This window comes from Barbatula barbatula (assembly GCF_947034865.1).
Source record: "Barbatula barbatula genome assembly, chromosome: 4".
NCBI classification, from domain to species: domain Eukaryota; kingdom Metazoa; phylum Chordata; class Actinopteri; order Cypriniformes; family Nemacheilidae; genus Barbatula; species Barbatula barbatula.
Genome location: NC_136768.1, coordinates 2,737,318 through 2,758,370, shown reverse-complemented (window position 1 = coordinate 2,758,370; position 21,053 = coordinate 2,737,318). Strand labels below are relative to the sequence as shown.

General features: G+C 41.9%; 1 protein-coding gene across 1 annotated transcript in view; it reads right to left on the bottom strand.

Annotated features, from left to right (window-relative positions):
- The window catches only part of foxp2 (forkhead box P2), an 86,207-nt gene that overhangs the window by 35,644 nt on the left and 29,510 nt on the right, over positions 1-21,053 (bottom strand). The window lies entirely within an intron of this gene.

The window sequence follows — 21,053 nt, the reverse complement described above, 5'->3', positions numbered from 1 at the left end:
AGAGATGGGGGGAAAGTTGCCACGTCTTAACCCTTTGGGATGACAGCCACCCCTGATCAATTATGAAGAGACAGGGGCGAGGAGCTGCCACTGTCTGTCTGTCTGTGTGGTAAGGAGCCAGGCTCTCCAAGCTCACGGTAAACAAACACAACACAGTGGCGCTGGATCCTAACAGCATCGATCTGTCTCCTAAGATGCACACACACACATAAACCAAGACCTAGACCTTGCACTTTAGGAGATACCGGGTGTAAAGGAGAGCTCAGTTGACTCCTGATCACCTCATTGTCCGTTCTTGAATACCTTTCACAAAACTAAAATCTTAAGAAAATAATAAAAGTACGTTTTATAAAAGATGCTTTTCTCATTATGGTCCACATTAAAAGGTATTTTTCAAAGCAAGTCAACATATGTTGTTAGGTCTTGTTGTTAGGTCAATACACAATCAAAATGGATTTCATGATAAAATAAAAAAATTAAAATGTAAGTGAGTAAATAAAATGAATAAATAAATAAAAGAAGTTAAAGGTACATATATCATTAAAAAAATCAGCAGGAAATGTCAGTATGACGTCATTGAACTTGCACCAACAAAAAGAAAAGAATGCAAACTGATATAGATGCAAATGTCAGGCTAATTACGCATAGACCACTTAAGAAAACCCAAGCAATGCTGGTCTAGAAGAATTTCCTGTTTCGTTTTTTTTAACACGACACAAACATTTGAACAAAATACCACCAACAGGACATAGGACAGAATCAAAATGTTAAACGGACATCTGTACAATCTAATTATATGTGTAAGATTTAGAAATAAAACAAATACAAATGAATCCAGAAGTGCTTCCGGACCAGTGTTTACATCTGGACAAGTGAACTACAACAACTTATGATAAGCCGCTAAGCATCACAAAACCCCATCTTCTAAAGTTTATTCAACAGGCTTCAACCAAACAAGTTTCCAAGCTTGCCTAGTTCTTTGCAGATGTAAATGATGTATTTATTGATTAGTTATGGTGCATGCGGTACGTTCAGATGCATGAGTGAGTTATAAGTAGCATCGCCATGCTCTGGATTTCAAGTCATTATCAGAGAGGCCGAGTGGATGAGATTGTAAATTGCGGGAGATTTCACGCCCATCCAAGCGGTGACTGTGATTGTGTGGCTTAAGGGGACAGCTAATGGCTTTAGCACAACAATTAGCAGAAGGAAATGTTTATCTGCGCCCGATCGATACAGATTCACTGTCTTCTCATGAATAAAGGGCAAAGTCAAAGAAGTCATTCGATACGTAGTAGAGGTCAAAAGAGTGACGCTTGCTGAAGCTCGTAGTCAGACACGTTTAATGGCTTTTCCGATACGAACCCGGAAGGAACCAATCGACACTTCGCTTATTAGAGAAACACAGGCTGAAGCATTTTCAGCATCGGTTCATGTGTAAAGCTGAATGAAAATTGTGTCATCATTTACTTGGCATCATGTCATTCCAAACCTGTAAGACGTTCTTTCATCTGCAGAACACAACAGAAGATATTTTGAAGAATGTTGATTACCAAACATATCGCTTTATTGCTAAATGGCTAAATAAAATTAGCCGCCATTGACTTCCATTGTATTGGCACAAAACCACTTAAGAGTCATTTCGAGAAGGGAAAAGAGTCACACATATTTGGACGACAATTTATTTTTGGGTGAGTGTTTTCTTGCCTAAAAAATCCTTATTAGTGACAACACGTAACTGATATTCAACCTCGTGCAAAAATACCCACAATGCAACACAAAGACATATTACATGCTTTTTTGCTACAACAAAGCGCAAAACATCCACTGAAGTCCCGCCGGACGACTGAGAGCAGAGTGAACCATCCTCTTCCTCGTGCTTTGGTTGGCTTTTCTATAAGTTTTGTTGCCGTGCCGAAGAAATGCAGCCTCCCATCTATTAATGCACACATTGTATAAACAGCACAATGCGTGGCATTCTTCAGAGCCAGGAGCTCAACAAGAACCTATGCTAGAGCGTAAATAACAAGGCACTCAGGAACATATTTGATGTTGGCTATCTCTAAGGACCGAGAGAATAGAAACAAACTTGAACAGTCTGTACAATGATGAGTGCTCCACAGACACAAACACAAGCTTGTAAGAATTCGTATGAAAATGCGGTTCTGCCCAATTTGATCAGCCGTAATTGGTTTCTGGTGGAAACATGATACGTGTCACTAATATACACAATGGAGGAAAGAAACGTGAATGTTTATACGATAATTAATGGCTGATAGACGCAAGAAACATATGTCCGTTTACCCTTCGGCGAACAGTTTGTGTTTAGACGTATTACAGATGTGTTGGGGAGTATGACACAAAGCACCTTTGTATGATTATCTCCAATGCAACATACATAAAATATATTAGCACCTAGCACCCAGCGTAGCATTACGATGTCATAAGGAATACATCATTGCTAAAGACATGAATTGCGTTCCAATGTGGCCTCCTCAACTGTGACCGAACGTATTAAAAGATACACAAACATTACAATCACGGCCCGAGAGCGGATCTACCTCCCGCGGTCTAACGGAAGCGGACTTGTTTGGCTACGGAAACTGGGGAATGATGTCAATCTTTGCGAATGTTGTGGCTGATATCAATACATTAACAACGCAACGTGTTGTGAACTTCGTACCTTTGTCATTTAGTCAAGACACATTGTGGCCCTTTTATTTGGATTAACGTTTCTAGATTACAAATAAAAAGCGAATGCACTACACGGTTAGAAGATCGAGTAGGACACGCCAACCCCTCAGCCTTAGGAAAACAAGCGCAACAAGACAAAGACAAAGAGAGCGAGAGATAGACGGGAGAGCACAACCCTTATCAAGCCGACAGGAGTCGGCTGCCACAAAAAACAAAGGACAAACAGTTTAAGCTGAACAAACAAACACAACTGATTGGCCGCTGGTTGGCGAGTCCTGTGCAAAGATAGGGCCCCGCTTTCCACGGCAAAATATTGACACCATATCTGTTATGTAAGTGTGTTTAGGACACAGAGGTCTGATGAGGGTCCAAGACACTCATGAATAGAAAGCGTGGCTTCAGGCAGGGATTTCATAAACAAGATGTGCGCTGAGGACACAACAGCCCGTCTTGACTGACAGATGAACGGCGTTAAAGGTCCGTTTGAACATGACGACGTCGGGTCGCTCTATGGAAAGTGTCCCAACCTCTGTTGTGAGGAGGTTGACTGACATGAGAGCAGAACAGCCGCCTTTTATCAAAGGTCATCCGTGGCTGTGATACGTGTTTGCGCGCCAGTCGCCAGTGAATCGGGCTTATCAGGGAGGCAGGGTCATCTCGCTGAGCTCTGAATGCTGAGACCACGTCTCTTTCTATAAAGAGTTTATATTAGCTCAAAACAAAAAGTGCAAAGAGGAATGAGACATTTTATGTTATTTAGGACCTCTCTTTTTTTCGATGTATTTATTAATACATCGGTAAACAAATACACGTATACTTGGTGTTCTTTTAATTCTGTTAATTGTTTTATTTCTATTCTTCGTTATTTAACTGCAAACAACTATTGCAACTGTAAGAATTGTCTAAATACGAAACATCCATCTATTCGCCAGCCGTGCACGCAACCAATAAAATGACTCGGAATAAGACACCACACGTCCAGCGTGATCCATGTACATACGGCACCGCTTTTCAACGGCAAACAAATAAGACATGAGAAAGGGTGAGAGAGTTATTGTGGAGTCAGACTGTGTTTTTCCTCTGGACGCGATACGTCTTAGACAAGAGAAAAAGGATGTGGGAATAATGAGCGTTTTCATGTATGACTCAATAAATCAGCGTTGTGTAGAGCTCACGGGTCGGTCCGCCGAGACGTTTCTCAGCTGCAGGGCCGAGCGCGAGCTAACCAGCAGAACAATGGGCTTCTGTAAGCTACTCTCTATCTCTCTTTTCTTTCGCTACGCCTTTCATTCTTTTTCTACCTTTTCCCTCTCAATCTGTTTCCCTTTTTTTTTCCGCTCGGCGCTTCTCTCTCTCGGCTCTTGTTTATTGATTCTCTAGATTAAGAATCCCGTGGAGAGGGATTGTAACACACAACCATAAAATTATTTTGGGGTGTGCTTATTTGCCTTTCCCTTGCATCTATTTGGCCTGTGTCTGTAGACAATTATGCCTCCCCAGCCCGGTCTCAGGTGCTAATAATGAAGGACAAATAGAATCGTATGTGTAAACTTCCCCTTCTGATGAAAATTTATATTAACTTTCTGCCACTGTAAACACGGAGCCATCGCTCAGCCCTCCCTCGTGAATTCGAGATGAATTCTGTCATTTCTAGCTGCGGAAAGCCGGGCGTTTACGTAGGGGTGGCGGGGACAGAAAGATCGACTTCGTTGTGTAACCTCGCACTTATTTTTTCAAGAGACAAAACACCAGTCTGTCCGGCCCATCGGGGTATGTGCGTGGCGATGTGTGCATTTGATTGTGTGTGTAGAAACGCAAGCTCTCATATTGGGAAACGGTGCCAACAATAACAGGCCAAACAGAGCTGGCTTCCATCGGTCACTGCAACCACAAACATTCATACACTTCCCACCTCCTGCAGACACGGTTATGGATGGTTCTCGCAAATCCGCGCCACAGCTTTGCACTGGGGCACGTATAATAGTTTACAGTACTGCCAGCAACCTGTGGAGGGAATTAGACTGCAGGGGCCTCGTACTGAAAACAGCATCTGTATCTCATAGAAATGGAGAAACAAATACGAGAGAGAGAGAGAGAGAGAGAGAGAGAGAGAGAGAGACTAACTAATGGTGCTAAAGAATGCATTTCGATTACCATTACTTAAATGTATTAAACTTCAACTTCAAACTAAACCTTTACAAAACACTTCAGCTACTACACAGCAATCCTACAAATACCTAATTTGCTTGATGACTTTCATCCTAAAATCCTAGTCACCATCTACCATCACCTCCTAACCCAATGATTCATTTTAAAGACGCTTTAAGGTTATAAAGAGCGATTCCCTCCTCCTCTCTCATGTATGGCAGTCATCGTTTCTACACATCCCACCGGCTCCTGTGCTAAAATTCGATCTACCCTCGCTTCTCCACAGCCAGCTTTAGTAAAGCTCCCGCTTTCAACCGGTGTATATAATCTGGGTTTAGATAAGGCCACTCCACTGGCTTTTATCTTGCTTCACACCGCGTTTCTCAAGCCTGCGGAAAAGAATGGTGGCGGTATTCACGTACACCGTCAACATGTGCTAGCTCAACGAACGAATGAGGAAGAGAGAAATGGCAAAAAAATTAAGAAGCGTGGGATTCCTAACGCGCGCTAGAGCCGCTTGGTTTCCGTTTCGAGTGATTATGATCCATGGCTTTTTCGCAGTTCCACGCCACAAAGCGTCACGCGGTCGGAGAAATACCTCTTTATAAATGTTGCAGTCAGGGGCGAGAAAAATCCAGCCGCGCTTCATTTACAGTGAGGCCGTAGGTAAAAGGAGCGGCCCGGAGAAAGCTGAAGCTTTTGTCGGAAAAAGAAATCGTTCGTTTGTTGACGAGAACTTATTAAGGGGCTCAATCGGAAGTCCACAGCTAGAGTTCTGTCAACAAGTGTCAACAGCACTACATGCGACCGCGGTGGTAAATAAACTGTAAGCATCTCGTGCAGACGTTCTGTGACGAAGGTAAAGGTGACTGATACAGGTGGTGAACACCAACAATATGAGTGAGGCAGGTGCAGGTGCGCTAATGGTGTCTATTTGATAAAGAAACCAAAAAGGACAGAAAAGATGCTCATAAAAAAGCAGGAATGGAGTCAGGAAAGGTCACAGGCCTCCATTCATATAATCCATATTTACACTGAACAGGCCATGGGTTTAAAAAAGCACTGCTCAACAAAAATAAATCGTAAACAAAGTCAATTTAAAAAAACAAGTAAATGATTACATTAAAAAAGTTTGAATAACTAAAAAAGTATTTTTAATGATAATAATAATAATAATAAATATTAGAAAATGAAACAGTTTTATTTATACAAATTTTATATAATTACACTTATAATTATACATACAATTAATAAAAACTTTATATATTATATATAATTATAATTCAATAAAACATAATATAATTCATATAAAATGAATAGCTATATAAAGATAATACATCTTTATAAACATTGCTTTATATAAAAACAAGCCGGATGTATGGCTCCATTTAGATCGCTGGGTAAATGTAAATTGTGTGGTCCTAGCTAAGCTCTTACACTATACCTCCGAGGTCGACAAGCCGCTCTGTGACCTCCGATGGAAAGCTCACACCCTTGATTATTGTGCGCCTAACCTCAGACGGCCTGTTGTGGTACGGTGGTGTGGTTTCTGCCTGCATTCCTTCACCTGCAAGGGGTGGAAGCTCAATCCAACTTGTTAAAAATAAACGCCCTCCGCAAAGCGACTGCAAGAGGCAGAACCACTCCAGGTGAAGACGGAGTATTGTTTTCGGTCCTTTTACCGTGCGCCCGTTTGATGGATCTCCCCGGCTCATCTCAATGAGCATCGGGTCGCTCCTCAGATCAGCAGAGTTAATAGCATTACATCTAGCTGGTGGAGGGCCAATGCATCTCAGTCAATCCCATCCGCTGATGGAGCGCTGGGGCCCCGGGCCCTCCTGGCTGTGTGTGCCAGCGATCTGCGGCGTTTGTCTTGTGAATATTCCAATTACGCTGCGTGCCTGACCTTCTGAGTGAGCCGGGCTGGGGTAGAGTTATCTTCTCTCCCGACACGCAGCGGCTATCAGTCAAGGTTTCAGCGAGAGAGAGAGAGAGACAGATATGCTCTAGAAGGGTTTCAGACTGATTACAAAGAGCTATGGATTGTTACAGCAAGAGAGATGTGAGACACGCAGTGATTAAGATGCATTCAATGCGGGCCGTGCCCAAGCGCATATAATCGCGGAGATAAACATATGTGTTCACTCAAACACGTCCACTCTGTGTATTCATATGCCATGTATCAGCGCTGTAATCAGCCGGGCTGACTGCCTGACTACTCTCACTCCCGTAAACAAACCTCGAGACGGGCCCGTGCGCCTTTACGGGACGAACAAAGCGTGAACGGAGTCATACTTTCGGAGCTCTATACCTCGTCACCCCCCAAACAGCTAATCTACATCTCTCATTGAATCAAGAATGGAAATTCTGAAGAAATGCGTCTTTTTCAATTTCATGCTGAGCTAGCTTAACTTGCCGGACGTAATTTCTCCTAACAAGAAAATTCATCACAATGTCGTTCGCTTAACACGACCATGAGCAAACCCCCACGCTTTCTCCCTCTCTTTCTGTCTCTTTTTACGCTTTGATACAAGTCCCTAAAGCATCGTCATTCTCTCCATAACCCTCATGACCGTAACAAGACAATTACATCGGGTTCTATAAAAAACATCATAAAGAAAAGAGATGTTACGGTATACATAAGAGCCACATAGATACATAACAACAAACATGAAAGATTCAATTAGATCATTATTATTTGCATTCAAAAATGTATATTTATATAAATATTTATGAGAATATAAATCTTCCCAGCTTTTATAAACGCTCCTTAAATTCGCTCTTACGCACGGCCTGATTTCTACTTGAACTTCTCTAATCTTCAGATTTCTCTAAAACGAGCCAGAGTCGCCGTCTCCACGCAAATTCATGCATCAAATAACTTCTGGTAAATACCTCGAGCAATAACAATCACATTTCAATTGAAACGGAGTCGCATTGGAGGATTTAAGCGTGAAAGCAATATCAGCTTAGCGTCAAATCAAGCATGGAGCCTGGCGCACAACGTTAATTCATGTTTTGCATACGAAGACGGCGTTGCCTTATCGTTGCGTTCCCTCGCATCATGTGTTAAGGGAGTGGTGTACGCTATAAGTTCTCTCTCCATGCGCTTGATAAAACTCTCGGCTAGTGATGAAGACATTTAGGCCAAAATGACAGCGATGGAGAAAGGGGATATAACATGCATCCTACATGCAAGCCCCCAGAAATATCACCCACGGAGACGGACTGGCTAAATGACACGCGCGCGCGTTTGAAAAGCCTCTTGTGTATTTGCGAGCTGAGGACGGGCTTATTTACAGCATTTGTTGGAAAGCCCAGAAGAGCCGCGAGCTGAGAGGGTCTCTTGCATATGTATTCGGTGTCTAGGGGCAGTGAGCTATGAGCAGGCCACACGCCACTCGTATGATCTCTCTCTCTCTCCATTATGGAATTGAAAAATTCAAGTGGGAGAGTGGCAACACCTGACTACATTGTGCATAGTAAACAGAGACCGATCGAGAGAGAGCTGGCAACCGCAGACCTCAAACTCCTTAACCAGATTTACATCATTTTAATATTTGTTCCAGAAAACCTTTACACACAAACATCCCCGGGCACGCGTTTCACGGGCTGATTTGTTACTATTCATGGATAAAGCAGAGAGAAACTGTAATACTAGACATGCTTGTTAAATTCACAAGGCTCCGAAGCTGCCTTCTAGAAAATCCTGCCTCGTGGTTGTCAGCTTAAGATCCCGGGCATCTGCATATGTGAGCTTTTTAAGCTCTGTTAAATGGTTTGTGGTGTCACAGGCTGTCAGAGACTGAAAGTATGAAGTTCAGAACGCTCGGCTTTCAGCCACATGGTGGTTTCACAGCGACTCTAATAAACTCTTTTTTTTTTCGAATCACCTGCTTTGACGAGAACGTTGAGTTCGCCGCGCCGCACTACACACAGGGTCGGCCGATGAACTGCGTTACCCGAAAACACCTGCAGTGCAGTTTCATGAAGTAATCCGGAGCGAAAGTACATGACTTCAAGGCTTGTGCCTTGAGGGTCGTTTATAGATTTCAGCGCCATTAATTTCCTCTGAAAGGGCAGTTAGGAAACATCAAAACTGCAGGAAATGAGAGGACTGAAGTGCTCATTGATTTCGACCGGGCCACTAACGGAGTTTTATTTACACAGAGGTTAAATGTAATTGCCAAACGAAAGCGGCTAGTGAGAGCCGTGGCCTAGTGGTTAATCCGCTCAACGCCTGGAGCCGTGGCGGACCATCGATTCTTCTTCTCCTTGTACTACTCCATCAATAAAAACAGGCCAATAACACAATCTAAACAAATAAAACGCAAAATAAAAATGCCCCAGAAAATACCACACAGTATTTTTATATTTTCTACATAGACGTACGTGTTTAAATAAAGTTATTTTTGTTTCATTCTGTGAACTGGTGACGTCTCAAATTCCAAATGAATTTGCATTTAGTTGCAGAAAAATGTAATCTTAATTTTAGACAAACTGGTCAAAAGATGCAATGTCTGCAGATCTTGAGTATGTAAAGAAAAGAAGTTGATATTCACGTTTAAACAAAACAAAACTGATGCTTTTAAGGTTTTTTTTCACGTGTCCCTCAGTCTTTCGCATTGCTGATGTGAGACTTTGTCATTCCTAAGGTTTGCTTATGTTAAAATTCAGCAAGCCATGGACTGGAATGGGCACAATACATGCAAAAATGCTAAAATCAAATGTGGCCTCCATGACTATATAAACGTACGTGTGTGTGTGTGTAGACGTTCACACCTTTGAATGTATTCACCTGTCTCCACCACCCCAGAGGGAACCAAACCTGCCACAAGGCTTAAGCAATGGACAAGAGTGTTTGTTTCCAGCAGATTTCACTCTTGATTCTCTCTCTCTCTCTCTAACCCGTCCTGTCCCTCTCTCGATCTCTCTTTCAAAGCCGCGGCTTGACATTTCGCCGGTCTCTGGAGAGGCTGATGGGAAATAGAGTTACTACAACAGGCACACTGTAAATTTCATGCAGCTACATGGCACGAGGCCTAAACACAGATGACCACCGCTGTATACGAGCTCTGCGTGGCGATAACGCTCACCGTTGTCTGGAGCCTCGGAGCGGCTCGCATCGTGAGCCCTGTATCTTGCCGTGTCATCGGGAGAAGCGTCGTGCCTGAATATGTCAAAGCTCAATGTGTGCGGGTAGCGAAATGTTAAGCGGAGCATTTTATTTAAAAAACAATGCGCCATGCAGAATGCATTTTCTTTCATTATTTTGTTGACCTGTTTTTCTTCTCGTTGTGTCGTGATTTTCAGAGAGCTTTGAGAAACCGGTGTAAAAGTGGGCCGCACGTGTGCGTTATTTACACGCTGTAGTGTCAGAGTGTCGGGACGGTGTGATAAAGCTAATGAGGTTCTTTGTGCTCGAGTGTAAATGAGACAGTCACCTCGCTTTCGTTATCTGCACGGTGGAGACTTCGGGGGTGATTACTGCATTAAATTATGCTCAAGGGCAAAGCGCCATTTGCATCAGAGGGGCTTTTATTTGGCTGATGAGCGGCCACAGCCGTCATCACCCTGCCTGAAATGTTGCGCTCGCAGCTCCCGGTGGACGGCGGTGGGGGAGACGGAAGCGAGACCCGCTGTTTGTGTGGCATCTTTGCGTTACTTTGTTACCTCCCTCTTGTGAATGACAGTCAATGGACCCTCTGAGACCCCCACCAACACCCCCCCCCCCCCGCCTTTCTCTTCTGAACGCGGTGTGCTAACATGTTGGTGGGGTGATGATGGAGGCAGACTCATTGAATATCAATTAACGCCAGTAGTTTTTCTATGCTGTGCTTTGTTTATTGCACATTTGTGGATGTATTTTGTATGTGAAAAACTGGTTGGTAGAAAGAATGAGAAATACGAACATCACAACAAGATTATTCACCATCTTCACGAGAGTCTTTCCAAATGGCCCCTTTAGCAGCGAAACTACCTCCAATTTCATTTGCCCTTACGAACGGTAAACGGGGGGAAATATGGCTGACATTGGCTGTCAGGCTTCTCATCTTAAATTCTCCTCAAGCTAAAACGTCGGGTTAATTGCTGTCATTTTTACGCCGGGGCAGTGACTTACACAAGGCTTCCTGTAACAATCGCTGCGAGCGGGGACACGTAAATGAACGGTGTCCTTTGCATTTGGACATGACATTCAAAAATCCATACGCGAGTCTCGCAAATAAGGCACGCGGCCCGTGCTCACTTGATTTGGAAACAATGTAGAGTCAAAAATTGGAAAATGATCCCACAGCCAATCAAAACACTGAATGTTGTGACACTTCGAAAATCATTCGCATAAAAATAAAGAAAATCTGTCATTTACTGACCCGTTTGGCTTTCTTTTTTGTACACTGTGAAAGTGAATGGTTACCACTGCTGTCCTTAGTCCTCATTTACTTTCATTGAAAAAAATGAAACCGTTCTGCATTTGAAAGTCACACGGGTGTGAAATTGTGTTATAAATATTATATATGGGTGAGTAAATATTGACAGAATATTCATTTTGTGTGAACCACCGCCCTTTAAATTTAGTTTCTTAAAAATGATTTCAGGGATTTCAGGTGGCGCTTCGTTAAATCATACTGAATAGCTGGCGTTCCAAAGAACTGAGGACTTCTGAGCAGAGCTTAAACACAATAAATCTGTCAAAAACACCAATGATTATTAAATCACATCGAGACGCCATTACATCACGTCACATTATCTACCGATCAATGAAAACCTCCCTGTATACACACCATAATAAATATAACAACATTAAAAGCTCATTTAATAATGACCTAAAATCAATGAAGTTCAAGTCCCTAGGTACCCAGAATTCACAAGGTGGTTTTCTCCTCACATGGAGGATACATGGTGCTGCTATAGCTAGAAGGTTCTTATGCCAATCTAATGTTTTTGTAAAATAAATAATTTTGAGAATACCAGAAGGGGAAGAAAGCAGGCGACCTTAATCAACCAAGAAAATCACTATGGCAGTTTGTCTTGTTATCTTCTTCTTAAACTCTGCTTTGTACTTATAGGCACTGATGCTAAATGAAGCACAACACATTCCTTTAAAACATAAATTATTACATTTTGGACTTCATTGCCTTTAACACACAGGTACACACAGTGGAAAAATAGCTGGTTATTAGGCAGATGTGCAGAAATTGTGTAAGTGTGGCGTGTGTGAGAACCGTGTATGAAGTGTGTGAAGTTAACAGCACCTGGACTCCTTTTAAAAAGCCTCCAGAGGCCTGTTAGCTGGTCCACTCATTTCAATGGGTCTCTCTCTCTCTCTCTCTCTCTCTCTCTCTCTCTCTCTCTGTCACTCTCTCCTCTGTCTCTATGGCACTTATCTCAGCTCTCTTCTGCTTACACAGCCTTTTTCTTTCACTGTAAGAATAGACTATCTACAGACAGATAACACAAAATCTATTACACAGCTCAACAGAAAAATAATGAGAGGTAAAAAAACTATTATAAATAATATATGAAAATAAACTATGAAAAACATTAAAGTAAACTTAAAGGAGTTGTTATTGTATACAAAAAAATGAAAACAATAGAATATTATTATTATCATGATTAATAATCGTATTAATAGACTTTATTATTTGAAAATACAAAACAAAAATAGCATTGAGTCTCTACATACTAATTCTCTAAAACTTCAAATATATAGAAGCTATTAATAATAAGTTTAAAGTAAAAAAATGCAACAAAAACACACACACAAATGAAGTGTGCGGACATTAAAACAGAAGTCGGTAATGAGAAAGCGGGGTTTTGACCCCAATCAGACGCGTGCTTGACACATAGAGAGAGACAGAGAGAGAGAGAGAGAGAGACACAGAGAGAGAGAGAGAGAGAGAGAGAGAGAGAGAGAGAGAGAGAGAGAGAGAGAGAGAGACAGTCAGAGAGAGAGAGAGAGAGAGTCAGAGAGAGAGAGAGAGACAGATAGAGAGAGACAGACAGATAGAGAGAGACAGACAGATAGAGACAGACAGAGAGAGAGAGAGAGAGAGAGAGAGAGAGAGAGAGAGAGAGAGAGAGAGAGAGACGGGCGGTGTGAAGATGAATGGGGGGGGGGAGGCCTTGAGATGGGGGTGCTGTTGTAATCACCAGCTGGAGAGGGTGGCTGTAGGACGGGGGGTATACTGGGGGCCCGCAAAGAGCCCAACAACACTGATCCAGTCTAACCCACACGCCCACAGGCTGCATTCACCAGTATACGCACATACACTGTATACACTAAAACACTTGATATTCACAAATGCATGGAAAAGACAAGCTAAAAACTTAATAGACAACAAAGTGAAATAAAATAAAAAGTACAAAATTTTAACAAAAATGGTTATTGACGACATGAAGCAAACTGCAAATAACAAAACAAATACTAAAAATGACAAACAAATATAAAAATAAAGTAAATTCAAAGTATTTTTGTATTTCGTTTGAACATTCACATGGCATGAATTTGTAATCTAAAAATAATTAAGTAAAAATCATCCAGAGCACTCAAATGCTGCCTTAAGACAGTGAAAGATTCAGTGTTCACAAACACACACTAAAGTGAAATGACACGATCACGAGTGAACACACACCTCCCAACAAACCACACACACCGCACCGCCCGTAGTCAGTCCCTGAGCTCGGCATGACCTCTGATACCACTCTTCTGCTGAGCTGTCTAAGCCCTCGTTCGCTAGATCGACACGCACAACATTTCTCTGTTTTTCAAAGTCCTACTAAACACAAACTAACCCACAGCTGACATACCAGCACACAAGAAGTGTCACAATCTACACCAAATGTATGTCACACATGACTGAGTTCTGAGCTGGCAGTAGAAGAGAATGCCTGTGCCGTACATGTCAAATGAGATCGCCCTCTAGTGGATGTTCAGAAGACGAGCTTCACCGTCTACCCACACATATACAAACAGCAAGCGGGCTCCGTATTTCACACCCCTCGGTCACACTCTTCCCTCACTCACGCAGGCACGGCCTCAGCCAGCCATCATCCACCATCAACATCACTGGTCCAAAAGATGTCAAAAACACATTAAGTGCTGCATTAACTACACGAAACCACGAGATCCTTGCAAACTCAACCTTAAAAAACACAAAAAACAAGCACAAATCATACCAAAAAAAGTCCAGTCTAAATACACAACAACAGAAGGGTGTCAGTCATAGAACTGTCTATGTGAATCTAAACCTTGTGTAAAAGCCAGCGAGCGAGCGAGAGTGTGTGGAGGAGAGAGAGAGCGAGCGAGCGCGGCGGATGACAACGAGAGGTGGGGGGGAGAGACGCAACTTACCTGCTGTTGTTGCAGATGCATCAGTTCGACTGCGCTTACTTCACTGCTTGTCTCCCCACTTGATCTTCCATCTCTAATGCCAGCATCTAATTGGCTGGTTAGGCTGCTCATTCCATTTTGACTCATTGAACTGTTGCTTATTGTCTCATTGGCCGACTCCTGCATCATGACTTAATACCTAGAAGTGATTAAGAGGCACCGTTAAGGCTCTTGTTACAAAACCCTTTTTGCCTCCTAAAAAAGAGGAGGGGGGTAAAGAAAAAGGAAAAAACGGTGCGAGAAAAAAGGCTTTCCATTATCAAGCCCTGCTCCCTTTGCAAATTAAAGCATTTAACGGGGGGAGGGGGTGGAATTATGCATTCACTGTGTAAATGAACCGATACAAAGAGATGCACGTTCTCTGTGCGATTTACTTTTCTTTTTATGTTCTCTAAATTTGCATCCTAATGCATTTTGTTTGTTTGTGAATGCAATTGTATTTTCATTTATTGTAAATCTAGACAAAAATGACATTGTGTTTAAAAAAATTATCACGCTTGGTGAGTCATTTTCAAAGGAACATGTTTGAAATGTAACATGTATGAAGGGGCGCTCGCATGCCTTTGATTTTTTACGCCTGCTTTTCTTTTCCTCGGCTTACTGTGTTCAAACGTCCTAAAATATCCCTCATCTTGACAGTGTTCGAGCTTTGCGCCACGTCTCGACTGAATGAAGTTGCTTAATGACGCACAGCTAATCATGCAAAATTAAAATTTGGTACAGGAGGTGAAGGGAGGGGGGAATTACAAATCACACGGTTCCTTACGGTGATGAACGATATAATGGTCTTTTCTTTTACCAGAAGCTAAATAAAATTTGCCTGCTAGCTAAATGAGAAAAAGCCTGTGTCACATATACAGTAGTCTCGTCCTCCCTTTTTCTTTTCTTTTCGTGGCATTTCAAATATTCATTATTTGCATTTGTTTTGTGATGTCCGGAGAGCTCCATTAAGATTCGAACACCAAACGTAGACGTTAATTTTTACTCTCGAAAATAAATGAAAGATATTAAATTCATTTTCCTGCCATCTATTAGATATGAAAACAGGGGAGAGAAGTGGCCGCCAAAAAAAGTCTTTCACGAATATCACTAATGATTGTGCTAAAAACAGCATAAATTATGCATATTACCTCTAATAAATGTTTTATCATTTTCCTTGCATAAATGCGCTGTATGTTCACAGGAGCCCTGCCAAGATCTGTAGAGACCCTTGTGATAAATAAAAGAATCGGTCCGACCCAACAAACGCATTTCAAGGTGTGTTCTGCATAGCTAATACACTCACAAGAGTCTCCTTAACACACAGACACACACACACACACACACACACACACTCCACCTCATCTGTGTGTCATTCACATAAGCATCACCCCCCCCCCTCCATTCGTCTTAGAAAATTACGACTGTCCGTCTCATAATTTTGCATATTCCACCGTATTAAAATATAAACAATATTAATGACATTAACGGCGGCCACGTCCAATATAATATCCCTAATCTTGCGTAATGTTTAAAAGGGATTCATTTTTAAGTAACGGTTTCATTTATTTCCGTGACAGTCTGGCCATCCTTCTTTTCACAGATTAAACGCATCAATTTTGTCACCTGCTACGCACGGACAATTAACAGCCATCGTTGAATGAGAGCGTACAGTAACTCGACGAGAAGAAACGCCGCTCATCAAACGCCCCGACACAACAAAGGAGTGTTCTTCTAATCCGCGCCTGCTTTTTACATCTGCAAATCATATTTTACACGACGGCTTGGCTTCGGTCTGAACAGAAAATTCTTAAAGCTGTCCAAAAGTACACCACCTGACCAGAATGCACTGGGGCAACAAACGCAAATAATCCTGCTAAAATCATCACACCAAAAGACAGAAAGAGAGGGCGGTTTTAACAGTGTGAGGCCTTCCGAATCTCTCCAGAAGAAACACAAAGCTGCCATAGAGATTAGGCGACTAATAAGTATTCAAATTAGGCATAAATTTTACATGCCCCCGTGTTTAAAATATTCAGAGAAGAGCCGCTTGATTGCCTTTACTCAAATTTTATGAACAATGTAATTGAGTGTTTTTTAATGCCAAAGGAGAAGTATATAACTCGCAGATATAGTAAAAAAGTGATAAGGCATTCAGGGACTGTGTGCTGGACACCAGAAATGACAAAGATTTTTTTCTTACGCATGAAAAAATTCAAATACAATTTCGTCGCGACACAGAAAAAAGGAAACGCTTCGGTTTCTTCATATTAGGCGGCGGCTGGCGTTTCAAAGTAGAAAAAATGACAATGGACTTTTTTCCTCCCAATTTAAATTCGGGTTTAATGACGCGGAATACTGATGCTGTCATTATAGAAACACACATTATTAACACTGTATCCTCTAAATCCACATGATCCACAAGCGGCGTGTAGGTGTCTAACCGATAACGTAATGCTCATGCAGATGTATGCAAAGCGTATTCAGAAAGATCAGGTGGTTCTTTAACCTAATGACAGCGGTGAGATAAATTAATTAGCCATCTGAAGACAGCATCCAAATCTGCCAATTACAATGTCAATTAGAAACACATTCCTGGTTCGCCTTCGTTTCCACACCATCCATCGGACCTAGAGGTGGGTGGGGAGGGAGGGGGGTATGTGTGTGAATGACACTGAGTGATGCTGGGAGTCTAGTGTGGTACTGTACCGCTTGAGAGAGATGACCAGAGAGAGAGAGAGAGAGAGAGAGAGAGAGAGAAGCAAGCACCCAAAATCTGTCTTTGTTCGTGTATTGTAGGACCTCTTTTCACCTTGAGCAGGCACATTGACTCTTGGGGCTGACCACCCTGTCTTAAAAACAAGCCAACAATATTGCCCGTGTGTGACTGCAAATTCTGCCGTCTCCAACCCGAGTATGTGCACAAGTTTCCCGATATAATAAGACGAGTCTGGAAGAATTCTGTCCGTGTGAGCAATTCTTCGAATCGATGTGATAAACATGAAGCTTGCTAACCCATAACATCAGATTGACAGTCTACAGCTACACTGTTATTGCACAGATTATACATAAAGGAAAAATTACAACCCCCCCAAAAACAACTGACAGCCATCACCGTTCTATTTCATAACATTTATATCGGTTTCGGAAATAAAACACATTATCTGGTGTTGTTAAAGCGTCTTTCTCTTTTGCGAGAGTCCGTATGTGTTTTCAACGCTGTAAGAGTATCGCACGTGCCCTTCCTTTCAGTCTGTGTAAATGTTTGCTCTCTGTGCAAATCTGTCCTTTTCATCAGGCTAAAAATCCTAGACAGGATCCTGACGACGCATTAAGAGGTACGCCTGTGATTTCGGGTGGGTGAGTAAAGAAAGGTGTGTGCGAGGGAGAACTTACAGACCAGATGTTTCTCATACACACACACACGCTCTTCCCATCACGTAAGAATAAAGTTACTCACGCTCATTTGAAAGGCTGGTCTGATTCTGATTCTACCACCACAAACGCTCGGATGACACAAATCTACGAGCGTTTGCTCCCTCTGTAGGGATATTTCAAACAGAAACCACTAACAAAGTCACTGCAAATCTCCACTTTCTCCGAGGCGCACCTCATTTTTCTCCCCCCCCATAGAAATCAGCTGATAGGACGAATAGACCTGAAAAAAGGGCTTGATGATTATTTCAGGGAGGCATCGGAAAGGCAAACTCTGTGATCCAAAAAAAGCCGTCATTATTGGCCCAGTGCTCAGGTGCCAGAGATCCTCACATTGCAAGGAAGAGAAAAAGACGGGAAAACACGAAAAATTACATTTCACAGTCGGCTAGTTTCACCCCGATTCAGTTACGATACGGATACCATTTAAAATAATCACAATTTCTGTGCTCCACTGAAATTAATTCATCATTGCCATACGTTACAATGCGTAGAAAATAAAGCAGTGCGGCGTCTCGGTATTCTCAAACATTTAACAGTTGGGAATACTTCATAAATCAAAACGCCCGGTCTCAATCGTTTCAAAAATGGGAGCAGGGGTGCAAAATAATGACGTGAAGTTTTATTTAGGTTTCATTAATTCTGCTATACGTGTGCACTGAGAAAAAGAATTACAAGAATTTGGAAAAAATTACAGATCCCTTCTTCTCAGCATTTCAAAGCGACTCACAAAGGACCAGATTACAGGAAGAAAGAAGTAAGGCAAATCATATTTATAGCACCAGTTAAAAAATGAAAAGGGTGTATGAATACATCGCTCTTCAGGATTAATAGTATGCAAAGTAACAGAATCAAGTGTTGTTATCTGAGATGAAATGAGAACACGTTCACAAAAACCACAGTTGAATTTCCATTCATCCCTTCTGCCGAGCCGTCTGTGATTCAATTCGTTTGACAAAGAATGTTCAGAACTTAATTCTGTGCTATTTACATTAAAAGAGAAAAAAAAGGGACGGGCGGAAAAAAGCAAAAGAGCTGTTAATATGAGAATGAGTCTGAGAGAAGACCTGAAATAAATCCTGTGCACAAAACTGTATATAATTCATGTAAAACAACACTGCAAACTACACGGATGTCGATTTTGGACAAACGGCACATTCAGGAGGATGTCAGGAGTATATCAGCTCACGGTTTCATTCTAGACTTATTTCTATTTTATTCCGATTTTTACCCAGCAAGCACCTCCCTCCCGGTGACGTTATCTCACCGAGCAGTCGCTCCGTTTGCATTTCGGCTAATTTCTTTAATTAACTCAGCCCACCTAATCACCAGTAATTGACCTATAAAAGTAGGAGGCCCAATTGTCTGCTCCAATCATCTTTGGCAAGAGGCAAGGTCTCTCTCTCTCCCTGTCTTCTTCAGTCTCCCTCTCACGCTGCCATGCACAAATTTATCAGTCTCCTTAGACTATTTACCTGACCAATATTTCATTTCGTCGCTGCATTGTTCCGCCGCAATGATCCTTTGTGACACCGGCTGGCGTTTTTGGCACGGGGAGGGGGGAAGTTGTGTGGCGAGATTAAAAGCTGGGGGGTGGAAGGGGCAATCGTACTTGCCCCTGGCCGGCACGGAGAGGTGCTTACGAGTTCTATAGAGGTGGCGGCCGCGTTAACGACCGGGACGGCCCCGCGCGGTGCCGCCACACAGACGCGGGGCCTCGGAGACATAGCTCATGGTGACGTTTCCAGTTATCTGAGGCTGATTAGGGTCATTATGTCCCCTGCTCTGATTTATGTTGTCATTGTTTCGCCTCAGTCCTGCATCGATAGATCTTAATGAATTGGTAAATAAGGGTGAAGATTACACTTGACAACACCCTAACATTTCTCATTCATAGCAGACATGATTTATGTAACCATTTAGGGCGGTAACAGGCGAGATTGGTCGAGAGAAAAATAATCTTTCCAGAGGAAAATTACCCAAGTCTGAAACCTCGACAAAATAGATAATGGGCAGTCTTTAAGGGAGACTTAGTCACAGACCAAGTGCTTGGACTGAAGGGTTCTCAGAAGTGCATTCAAAGAGTGAAGCTGCTCTTGTAGGACTTTCAAATTGATTTTTCTTAAAAATCCCGCAGCACACACGCCATCATCTGCATGTCCAAACCAGAGGCCATGAAATCAATAGATTTAAAATTAACCTCTTGCCAACAAAGAAGAACTTTGATATGCAAATATCAACTCAAGAAGGTAGACTGCAAACTAGTACGAAAAATTACAAATCAATCGCACCTCGAGACTTCACCTCCACAGAAGAAATTCATTTGCATTTTTTAATAGTCTGCTATTTCAATTATTTAATTTCCAGGCGTGCAGCCGGTCGACTCATTTTGCATTAAAACAGCAGATAAAAAGGCTGATCATCAATGAGCAGACGCAGGGCAGGAGATCCCGAAGGGTTGCGGAGAACAGAGAGAGGAAACGGAGAGAGTGACGCCGGCTCGTCTCCGCATCCCCCTTCAAGCACATGCAAATAAGGCTGTGATGCTTAAATGCATCATTTATAGGGATAATAGCGGCATCATCATTACGGGACTCAAATTAAATTACATCACAATTAGCATAACAAAGTGATTGGTTAAACTTTCAAAACAAATAACCGTCTGGGCTAATGAGCGGTGTTAATTGGTAATAGGTAAACACAAGTTTTAGTTAAACAATTTTAACAGTCTTTATTTTAATTGCTTTATTTTGACAGGGTGTAAAAAGATATGAAAAATTGGATATCACCGAGGGGGTTTGCAGAATGAAACAAAATAGGTAGCATTTAATTTTATTGCACTAAATAAGCTATTATACTCCGACTCTGGAGAACAATGCAAATTATTCGTCCTGTGAATGGAACTGGTCCAGTTCTCCATATGCACTAATCATGTGGCTCATTATACATCAGGGTATTAAATTATAAAGAAGACCACGTCTACATTCCAACACAAAGCAGTATGAAAACGTAATATGCCCATGCTTGCCCAATAGCTGTCTTCACTCGCCCTTATGAATATTTAAGTAAACAAATTATCTGCCCGCCTTTGATAGGAATAATTAGTACCGGAGGGCTAATCATTTTACTGACCCCACCTCCAAAATGGGACAGGCTCTGTGAAGTTTTAAACGACTGTAAAAACCTCAAATACAAATCTTAAAAAACACACACACTTATGTCTAATAGCCGTTTTACAATTAATCGCTTGATTAAAAATAATATTTACCGATTTACGTTATTTAATTGCCATTATAAAATAAAGCAATTTAAAAAAGAATATTTGCAGCTCTTGATTTTAACAATTTCCCATAAGCACATCGTAAAACTTTCACAACACAAAACTCCTAAACACGGAGGACACTTG